Genomic DNA, 12,345 nt, shown 5'->3' with positions numbered 1-12,345 from the left:
GAGGGCGTAAAAGCAGAAACCTGGGAAAAGTCATTCAAGCAAAACGTCTAGCGACACCTCCACAGCAAACCACTCTTCACCAGAGGACATTTAGGTGTTCTGATCGGCTGGACTAGGATATTGAGGTCATCTGGTCGATCTGATTGGCTGAGTCAGGAAACTGAGGTCAAGTTGCAAATTGGAGAGGAAATAAGGTTTATTTTTGTCTTAATTAGGAATGCTGCCTGGAAAGTACTTAGAGAACAAACTAATTTTACAGTATAGTGTAATAGCTTATCTTGTGAGAGTACATATATACAGTATATATATAACAAAATGAAGAACATGTGAAAAACTAAAATATTATAAAAATATTGTGTTTTAACATTATACTTATTGTTGAAACCTGTACTTTCCCTATACTTCAGTGCATATGTGATATTTGGAAGCAAGCTGTATGATCTGTTATGGAAACAAGAAAAAAATATTATTGAGAGCTTTTTGTTATAAATATATTGTTAGATGTCTTACTAAAAAAAAACACTTCAAGCTTAATTTACTGGAGAGTTTTTTTATAATTAATGTCTGTTCCAAAGATTTTTATCTTTGAAAAAAAAATACTTACAAATAACTGGATGAAACAAAATGTTTTTGTTATAAGTTTGAATAGATAATAGAATGAAGAAGAGTTTCTATATAGAGTTATCATGGATTTAAATTCAAATTTAGACCTTTAAATATATACATTTGGATTCCAATGAATTTGAACATCCCCAAACTCACTAGGATAATTACAGACTTGTGAAACGTTTCAGTGTGGGTCAGCGGTTTCGTAGTTTTCTCCAAAATGTTCAGAAAATCTGTTCTGTCTGTCTCTATACTTTTCTTTTTATAGCTCTTTTACTGTAATTTCAAACATTTTTATTTTATCTTTATTTAGCCACAATTATATTGCAGGAGGGAATCCAGCATCACAGAAATGAGTTTGGACACAATTCGATTCAAATGTAAAAGTGCAAATATAAGTGAGCACATATTTTTAAACCATCTGCAATGCAGTCATTTAAAGCCATTTAAAATGTACAGAGACCAGCTCCCTGAGATTTAAGACACTCTGCAGCTGATTCTAGGCAGTCTAACATGTGCAGCCACTGTAAAGAAGCATGCATGTATACAAAATCCACCACAGACATAAAAAGTGGAGCTATCAATCTTGCTTCAAAAGAGAAACAACACCTATTTCAAACCAAAAAGAGCAATTTTAGTTTACGTTTCTTCAACAGAATGTGCGACTTTGAGTAAATGTGAGACCTTCACTAACAGGAAGACCAAATTATTCTGTGAGTCAGCCACAAGCTCTAAGTCTGGTGGTAACAGCAAGGTGGTAATAGGTCTATAATTATTAACTTCCCTATTGAGTGCGGATTATGCATTCAAAACAAGTTTAAAATCACAGAATACACTTTCAACAGTATTGAGGGCAAGGCATTTATCGCTTTATGTAAGGAATAAATTATTTAGAAAACTGTAGATAACCATTTTAGAAATGAATAGCTTTGAGAAGATACTGTACTGGAATGTAGTTGGTTTGATTCTAGCTTCATGCACCCTTGGGCAAGGCACTTAACTCCTTCTTACACTTTGTTCAGCGAACTGGTGCTCATTTCTGCATGCCACTGGGTGAAAGTGGCTAAAGTGAAAGAGCGCTTCTAGTGGTCAGTATAACCAGAACAGTGCTATAGTAATCGTTATTGTAATATTTACAATAAATAAATATAGCAAATATTGCACTAAACTATATTATAGTGTATTATATTTTATAATACACTATCATAATGCACTGCATTATAATATAGTGTATATTATAATATACTATAATGTAGTGTATTATATGACACTATATAGTATTATATAGTTTCATATAATACTATATGACACTATATAATGTCATATAATATTAAATGCATTATTTATATTAAATATTGTATAATAATATATGACATTTAAGCACATATGTGTTTCACAATTTAAAGAAACAGATACATATTAATCAACATTTTTGACAAGAAATGAGACAGCTGAAGGGCTTGATGGAACAAAACAAGCTATTTACCAACTATTTGAGAAGATACAAAATATCTTCAACTTTACTTCCTTTTACATGAAACCATATTAATTTTTAATATTTAAATTGTTATACAAATGGAGGGGCGAGAATTTCAAAGAATCTGCATTGTTTGTTTTAAAAACAAACAAATAAATGAATGAATAAATAAATAAATGTTCAGGAAAAAGGTGAAGAATCCTTCTATTGGAATTTTGATTAAAACTAAAATTGCAATAAAGGGGTGGATTGCCTGCTAATAGTGAAACAAAGCCACCTTAATTTAAAAGTGCCTAATCCTTTTGCAATAAGGCTATTAAAAAGACTACAAATACAACATCCTGAGCCTCTTTAGCACACAAACACACACACCTCTGAGGCTCAGACAGTGTGAGTCTAATGCCCTTCAATCCCGTGAATCCCTTTGTTCCCGATTTCACGCTTGATTTGCCCACAGCTTGAGTCTGGCTGGTATCAGCGCTCTTGCCTGTGCTTTCACTCTTTCCAAATCCACAGAGCCACACAGGATCTGTGTCTTCTCTCTCCAGTTCTCTCCGCTCTCTTGTGTCACTGTTTGTTCCAACTCCTTAGCAAAATGCTAAACACATGCCAGTACGTTGTTTGTTTGTTTGTTTGTTTGTTTGCTTGGATCCGGGTTCATCTCACTGTGCCGCAAACCCATGGCCCATCAGCCAAAACCAGAGCAGAATAAATTCTGATGCTGTCAGAGCGTTTTATGTGATTTACGCATACCTTTTTACAATGAATTTCAGTAGGATCCCCAGGTGTACTCACAGCTGCGCGACATACACAATACAAACCCATTTACAAATCTCAAGATTGCTTTAATGCCTCTCACAAGAGGCCTTTCAGCCCGTTCTGATTCGAAATCTCCTGCTCTAGGAGCGTCACATCAGTGAGGCTCTTCTAATCTTGCGACTTCTCCACTGTTCGCATTGAGCAGATATTGTGACAGCTGTGTGAGGCACGAGAGGGAGAAGTGCAGGAGAAAGACAAGGAGAAAGAAGGAGAGAGGAGAGAGCAGGGAGAGAGTCTCCTGAGAGAAGGTGTCGGTGCTCCACGGCACCAAGTCGCAGCCTTGCATGCCAATGAGGAGATTCCCTTGCAGCAGTAGAGCGGCAGGAGGGGCCGCTCGCTGACACTGTACTAGTATAGCCCTGCATGGCAGCATTAGACACTTTGCACCAAAAGGAGTTGAGCACCAGATGTTTTTTTTTGTGGGGAAAAATAGAGAGAAATTCCAAATCAACTTTTGAACACTCCCAGGATAATTATCAATGAACCACATTCCAAATTTTTCTCATGCTTCCTGTAGACACTGTAGTAACTGCTTACATATTTTTTCCATTCCATTCTTCTTCTTTTTTCTCTTGAACACAACTAGATATGATCTTTATAGGACATGTGTGCTGATTCTTGTTAAATATATTTTCTTACTTATTTATTATTCAATCCTGTAAAACCTCAGAGCCCTACTTTGCAGTGTTCCCGAGATAAAGCTAATTATCTAGTGCATTGGCAAATACTTTACAATTATGTAGAAATTGTTCAAACAATGTAAATTAATTAAACAGAGCAAGGAACAATAAACAGCCATGTCTACGCTTAAAGCAAAATGAAGTAACATGGAAACATACAATTGAACTTCAATCTGAAGAATTAACACTCAGATCTACTCTTTCCGATTCTTCATGCTTTCCTTTGAAGATGGTTTTGTGATCTATAAGTTTTAAACTATGATTCCAGTAGTCTTTGGATCAATAAAAAAAAAAAAAATCTCATTATTTGTTAAATTATTTGTTTGGAGTGCATTGTACAACTACATGGGTATAACTATTTGACTTCAGTGTTTTTGTGCAAAAATTAGTGAAAATCATTATATAATAAATGAGAAGAAAAGTAGGATATATTTTAAAACATATATATCAAGTTATAATAATTTTACATTCAACAAAGGTCAGTAAATCAGAGTTTTGTAATCAATATTAAAGACAAGAAGCTAAGAGGCTTTTTTTAAAGTAAAGATTGAGTAAGGAAGGTTATTGTTCTTGGACTTAATTTTCCTAAACTGAAGCGTGCGAAAACATACATTTTTTAGGCAGTGTGGAATGCGTGCTTGCTGGGCTGCTTTTATAGGCAGTCTAGGCTGACATAGCATGGAGCATCTTTATATCATTCTGCAATGTAAAAACAATTAATTTGAAGCAAATTGTAAAACACAGTTAACTTTAAGTTAAAAGTATACTGGACTTTGTGGAAGTCTTCTGATCTGCTTCCCATTTCCTCTCATTTTTCTATCACACAAGAATCCCGCTTATGTCCGTAATCCTGGAGCTGACAGCATTAGCGCGAGTAAGAGCATTAACCGCGTGTAACCGCCTCCCCTCTTTCCCCCTTTCTGAGGAGAATTAATAACTAATTATGTCAGGTCACTCGTCCAGATGGTCCTATCAGATGGGCTCGCTGTCTGAACCTCACCTCCAACAAGCACCTCTGACCCTGGCGACCGCATCAACCCCCTAGCAGCAAGAAGTCCGCAGCCTATGTGGCTGGGAACGTGGAATTAAGGGGTGCACGAGTCTTTGGGGATGCGACTAAAAAATTTTTAAAAAGCATTGAAAAATGGAGAGACCCACTGGGCGTGTCTGATCAGTATGGGTTGGTTGCCTTTAAAAGCTCCATGAATACAAGGCTCCCTGCCGGGGCCCTGATCTCCACGGTCATGATTCCGTTATTACATGGCATGTTTCCTGCGACAGGCAGATGGCTCACAGAACCAGTGCACACATTCACACACATTCAACACACGCCGGGCCCTGCCGCATCAATGGACACAACCTGATACTCCTCTTTCTTGTCTCATTAGGAGGCTATAGAAACATAAGAACATAATAGGGGGAATTAGGAGGCTGTGTGAGTGTCAAAGGGGATGCGATGGAAGATTGGGACGAGGGCTAACAAGTGCATGGTGAGCTCCCTCTGAGCTTTGTGTGGTGATTAGTGCTTTGGATAGGGATGACAGGTAAAAGACGAGTCCTCTGGGACAGAGCAGCTTTTTAAACGGACACTTAAACAGCCAGAAAACGGAAAGAAGGAGGGAACAGGCATCCAGGCTAATGGCTGAAGACCTGGCCGCAGATATCATGAGCATGGAATATGTGCTTCATAAAAAAAACTCCAATTGAAATTGCTTACTATCAAATAAGTAAAATGCAAATACCATAATAATAGCAAACACAAATCCACTAAGGGTGGAATTATTATGTAATTTCTCTTAATTCTCTTCAATCAGGCTATAAGCAACACACCCACGGCTTATATCCACCATTTGTCACTTAAAAGCCAACTAAACTCTTGAGCAAACTTCCCCAAAGCTCCTCAGTCTGCAGGAACTGATCTCTGCCTTGTATTTGAGCAAAAGACACGCGACAAAGCAGCTAAGAAGAAATCAAACAGACACCTTCAAATAGGATTTAAGGTGTTTAACCACATCTCACTAATTCTGCTATTCTGAACAGAGGTGCAAAAAAAAAAAGAAAAGAAAGATGTGGGACAGAGAATCAAGACATAGACCTTAGTCTCTGTCAGTGTGCTGGAGTGATTCTGTGAAGAAAGTGATATCATGGTGATTTGAGCTTTTAAATGCTTGGCAAATCAAAGAAATTATTAAAGGCGCTGACAAGATTGGTGGTTATTACTCTCTCAATTATATTAAATGGCCTGGCACGTGTTGATAAACAGAGATAATTACTTGTTAAAAGGTTTGTCATTATCATTACATCATTACTTTCTGGCTTTCGGGTGCAAAGTGTCTAACAAGATTAGTCTGCCAGTCACGTTTCTGCTCTCAGCCCTGCAGACAATGGACAACTTTACCAGCTGGTGGTCTTCTTGTCTCTTACATCTGCCCATTATGAACTCTGAAATGTAGTAGCATATGGGGTGTAAGGAAAAAAAAAATTGCTGATATGCAGATGAGTCACAAGTGCACACTAATATTACATTGTTAAAAAATAATGGAAACAAATGTATTTAGAAGAATATTACAATAACAATAGCAAATTATTAGAATAAAATAATGTTTAAAAATTTAATACAGAAGGCTCAATTTCTCTGCTATTTCTTTGTGTGTTTTGCAATTTACCAATACCAAAAAATTGATGGTCTGGTCTGGATCTGTCATGGTTCCGATACAGCTTTGCACCACTTTGAACTCTATATTGGTTGGGATTCTTTCACTCTATATTTTATCTCCTCACCTTTGCTAGCCCTAAAGCAAATATATTGCCTTTTTGGATTTCCGAAAATCTCTTAAAGGTGCAGTAATTATGGAACATACGTGAACATAAACACAAATATAAAATTTTACAAGCATATGCATGCAGTGTTTACATGGCTTAGTTCCTGCCAACTGGGCAAATTTGGATGCCAAGGCAGGTATTTTTTGGATGATTTTTTCTTTCCATTACATTTTATTTCTATGCATAATAAAAATGTATTTGTTGGATTGCATGCATGAGAACCATCTGTAACCTCAACCTAACAAACAAATCTGAATCAAATATTTGAACACATTATCAAAACTGAAGAACACATAATATAAAACTGAAGAATTTAGAGAGTGAACACATGCTGTCGAATATATACATTCAAAACGCCGTGTGTTTGTACGTTGAATTTTTTGTTTTGCAGAAACATAACATGGTTATGTTTTCTCCAGTTACGCTTAGCAAAACGTTTTTCTGTTGCTTAAGAAGCTTAGTCTCATAATGTTGTGTCCTCTAGGTCCTATCTTGGTAGCAAGTAACTATCATAATTCATTTTACGACCAAAGAAACTCTCCAGACGGACCAGAAACTCTCTGAAAACTGATTCAGTTTCCCCAACCAATGAGATGTCTACAGGTGGAAGATGTTTGTTCAGTGTTGGAATAAGAATACGCTTTTTGTTAATGATGAAGAATCCATAGCTGGATCTGTACCATCGCAAATAGCAGTGGTGCTGTTGAATAGAGAGCAGCAATAAGCAATTTGGCTAAGATTGTTATTTATATTATCTACAAAAGCCCCTAGACTTTTATATATTTGACATTTATAAGGAATAGTGACATTTCTGTTTAGCCTACAAATGGCCCTTTTGGGATTTTTTTTGTCTTTGATGCAAATCTAAGTTATTTAACATGATGCATGTACAAGGGTCATACATTTGACAAACACTGATCGTTAAAAATTGGCTGTGCAGCCATGTGTCTCTAGACTACTCTAATGCTCCTTTTAGCAAACCAGACAGCTCATCAATTTTATATCTGCAAGCTATTCAGAACGCAGCAGCCCGAGTTCCTGCTAAATCAAGTAAACACAATTGTATCAAACCAGTTTATGCTCTCCACTAGCTTTTCTTAAAATTTCTTAATTAGGACATCCCCAGCATGAATAATCTCACAATTATTGATCCTGAGATTGAAACAAAATTTTCTGCTTCACAAGAGCAATGATCTGTTGCTTGTTCCTAATGGAATGGGACCTGTTGGCAAATTATCACACACAGGTGCACAAGCCGGGTTTTTATTCTGATACTTGATACTTGAGGCTGTGTAGAAAGATACTGAAGGAATTTGGGAGAAATTGCCTTTCAATTTCTTGAATTTTATGCACAAAGAAAACGTTTCACTTTCTCAAAAATGCTAATAATCAAGTTATACTTTTGTTGTTTTTTAACACATTAGGGAAATTCTTAAAGGCCTCCATAGACCTTCTCTGACAAATGCTACTTTCTGATAAATCTTAAATATCTAAGCAAGTCAACACCAGGAGTTTTTAGCAATCTGTTGTGATATAAAGGGGGAAAACAACATTTAATGCTAGCATTGCATTTTCTTTATTTCATCTCTGTGAGAATCTCTTTCATATCCATCCATCCATTTTCTTACACCCTTGTCCCTAGTGGGGTCGGGAGGTGCTGGTGCCTATCTCCAGCTAACGTTCCGGGCAAGAGGAGGGGTAATCTCTTTTATATAAATATGAAAAGTGCAAGGTTCTAATCAGGTAAGGAGTTAATGTTTACTGCTAAACATTTCCCTTATACAAAGCATTTGCCATGAAAGCATCACTTGCTACTCATTTGAAAGTGGGTTTAATTGTCTCCCCATGTGTTGCTTCATTGAACCCAGAAGCCGCGTCACTGTATTACAGCAGGAATCCGATGATCACTTCTTCGGAGCAGCTATCACACACCATCTGTTACTGCTATTCTTCAATGGCTGAATTTTCAGGGAAATCAACCCATCATCTACCCTAGCACCACCCCCTAACTACCTTATAAACACACGGTTGAACATACACCTTTTCACATGCACCTGCACACACACACATACTTTCAGCTGCACACACATGTTTATGACTCGCTCCAGTCTTCTCATCACCAGTGGGAGTGTGATGTTTTTACAGCTTTCAGATGCCTCCTATTAGCTAGTACTCTGTAATCACTCTAGTTATATATTAGTACAATCCATTGATTACCCCATAATCCAATCACTCGCCTCTTATTGATCTTTTATAGAGCACCCCCCTAGACAATAAAGCTGCAACCACAGACTGCGGGTCAATAGGCACACAGGGAGATGAGTCTCCTTGCAGCTAATTGGCTTATGAAATAATACAAACATTTTGCTTGCTCTGCACGAGTAGAAATCAATGCAGAGTCCAGCTGCTGCATTCAAATTCTTTTTTTTTCTGTCAGGCTTCTAGCTTTAGTGCTGTCAACAAGTACAGCCTTCACGGTTATTATTTCACCAAATTTCAATTCTTTCAATTTTTCAAACAATTTATCTTATGAGTCTTATGACTCTTTTCCTTGGTTGGTCTTTATCCTTTCCTGATCCTCTTCTCTCACTGTCCGGCTTTAAACTGATGTTGGGTTGCCAGATAAGTTTCTGCTTACAGGGGAGACCACATCTGACACCCAGCTGTGTGGGTCATGGGCTACAAGAGCAGCTGCTGGTCATAAATCACCCGAGCCGGAGGAGCTCTGGCACTCCCTCTGTCAGCCGTGAAACAAAGACATAGAGGTAGCAGGGGGTCAGAGGTATCTAACCTGCGTAACAGCAAAAGACGTAGCGCCACCTTTGAGTCTATGCACACCAAACGGTTCTCCAACATGAAACTGGGCTGTAAAGATTGGGTGAGATTAGTGAGGAATACATTGAGGAGACAAAAAAAAATGGAGCTGGAAGAATTAAAAGCAAAGTCAAGAAAATATGCTGTTGTATGGTATGCAAGCAATTATGGTTTAACAATCAATGTGGTTTGGGAGCTGCTGGGTCAAAGCACAGACAACCCCTTGCTGAGTTACTACAACAGAAGAAATGCAAATAAATTCTGTCAACAGAAAGGAAAGACCATTGTCTTGAAGGAACTCTTTGATGTGCACAAAAAATTGTCATACTGTTTCTCTTTCCAAGTACATTAACGTTGACAATCCATGCCAGTTCAAAAGAAATTAGCCCAACACAGTTAAAGCAAAGAATTTAGTGCTTTGGTATTTGTTTCATTGCAACATAAATGACCCACTGATTAAGACAAATGGAAATGTGATGCTGAAATGTTTAAATACTCATATAAGATTCTGCATATTTTCTTTATTTTTCCTTTTGAGTTGGCATGCTTAACAACACTTAAAACACATTTCATATACTTTTAGCATCCAAGAAACTGTTAAATTGCTGATGCCTGCATCAAATTTGCTTCAAAGCTTTAAGTTTTGACCAATTTGGAAACTTTTAATTTAAAAGGAAAACAACTGGGTAGAATTGAAATAGAATTGAAAGTTAATATATGAATTTAAAAGATAAGAAGAAAAATAATATGGATGAAGCTGTGTAAAAAAATATTACAGCAATGGAGAGAATTTTCCTTACAGACATTATTAACATCTCTGCTTTGACAGATATTATTGCTTAATACTATCAGTTATTAAGATGACAGTTTTAAATCAGACTCACATCTCTGTTAAACTGACTACAACATGATAAATAAAGTCAACATGGCTCTGTTTATTTTTTTAGGATGTCTCTATTTCAGGAAAAACAGCAAAACTTTAAAAAGTATTTTACACTGTAAAAAAAAGTGTGTGAATTTGATAGTAACATTCGTAAAATTATCAAGCAGGAGTAAAAGGGTTGAAAAAAAGAGGAAGATGTGGTAAGTTACTTAACTGAATATACCTGGTTAATCTAAAGTAGGACATTCAAAATGTATATATTTCAAACAAAGAAAATGCAGAAATCCACAATGCAGACTTTAACCATTAAGTCTGCAACATGGCTGTTTTACCATGTTTGTCTAATGCAGTTTCTGCATATTGCACTGTTGTATGTAGTGAACTAGTTGTATAGTGCTATATTTCAAGACTCCCTTCAATGACATCACCGAGGGTTTAAACCTCAGCCCACACAAGACTGCATACTTCTACAAAGATCCGTATAATAAATTGGGTGTTATTTTACAAGACAAAATCTCTTACAAGATAAAAAAAATTATAATAAGAAGCGTGAAGGGATGGTAATAGAGCTGGATAGCAGAGGAGGAGGGGTTCACAGTATCAATTCTATACATCCTATCAATTCTATACAAATGTCTGTATAAACTGAGGCAGCCAAAAAGAATGGCACTTAAATGCCATTCTCAGAGAAGGGATATATGTTGGCTTGTAGAATAAAAATACGAACAGATTATGAAAAGGGTATAGGATAGGAAAAAATGGCAAAGGGGAGGAAAAAAGAGGATAAGACTTCCTTGCCCTTTGGTGTGCAGAAAGGGCCGATCGATAGTGGCGTAATGAGCGTGGTATTAGCTGCGGTGCACAGGGACTGAAGCGGGGCAGAGGGGGGAAGGAGAAAGCCAGGATCTGATTCCCAACAGCAAACAACACAGAGCTGCAGACATCAAAACCAACACCTGAGAACACCTATTAAAGCCAGATGACCCTCAGCTCAGCTAAAGATGAATTCAGCCACAGACAAACTCTCCACACACACATTTTTCTCAACCTGTTGGCTAGTTTCACCCAGTTTTCCTGCCTCTTACCAAAAGAGGGCTAACGGAGAGAAACCAACCCTAATCCTTCCTAAGAAAAGGATCACACTCAGCATCACCTCTGCTTTTCGATACAGATTAAACAACAATGGCTTCTGCCACTCTCTTAACTCAACTACACAGTGGCAATTTGTATTACAAAGATGGAGACAGGGATTGTCATTGCCTAAAGAGAGAGAGAGAGAAAGAGAAAAAAGGGAGGGGGCGCAGATTAGAGGAGTTGGGGTATGGCCATCAGGTACACTCAACACCAATCTGTTCTTTCGTCAATAGGCTCCTTCTGCTGGAGTGCCATGTGCAGGGCACAACCCAACACACCAGCCACCCAGGCAAGCACAAGCTGGGGCAGAGGGGGAGGGGGGAGAGCATTGGGCTCCACTGAATAGATGAATCAAAGCAGGGATAGAGAGTTGGCCCCTGTTCTTTGTGCTCGCGTGGCTCCCAAAACAAACGCACTATCCCATGCCTGCTGGAAGCTCCACTGAGGAAGCTGGACACAGGAACAGATGGCACGGAGGAGATACTCTGGAAAGTGAAGTGTTGTGCTCGGCACATCTGTGGGCTTTGATTAAGAGAGACTGGAGATTACTTTTTAATACAAGATTAAATGCTACATAATGATCCTGTATATTACATGCAGTAAAGTGATGTGATCAGAAATGCTGCATCTTGAACGTTCATTTCACTGACTCTTATCAAAGGCAATAACAAAACGATTCACTTTTGCCTGTGAAACAAAAACTTTTCCAACTTACAGTCAGAGCTTTCTATTTTTTGTCCAAAGCTATTAAGTAAAAGATAACAAACATATTTTTGACTTTGCAACAAATGATTCTGAGTTAAGATTTGTAAGAATTATTGAAAAGGGAATCAACAGGGTTAATCCATTTTAATCTCATATAATCTGATTGTTTGAGAAGTATACATAACATCTGTCATTGGGAAAAAAAAAACCTTTAAGTATTTATTTGTAAAATGTTTTAGAATATTTTTTTGTCATTTCAAGGAGGCAATTGGAAATTTATTACACAAAACAAACAGAAATACTGCTAAGGATCAGTTTACACTAAACAAACAAAAATAGAAGTAGGCTAAATGTTGGATTCCAAAGGTCGGCATAGGCCAGACGCGGAGGTTGCAGCATGTGGT

The sequence above is a fragment of the Xiphophorus couchianus genome, chromosome 15 (genome assembly GCF_001444195.1).
Source record: "Xiphophorus couchianus chromosome 15, X_couchianus-1.0, whole genome shotgun sequence".
NCBI classification, from domain to species: domain Eukaryota; kingdom Metazoa; phylum Chordata; class Actinopteri; order Cyprinodontiformes; family Poeciliidae; genus Xiphophorus; species Xiphophorus couchianus.
This window is presented reverse-complemented; position numbering follows the sequence as displayed.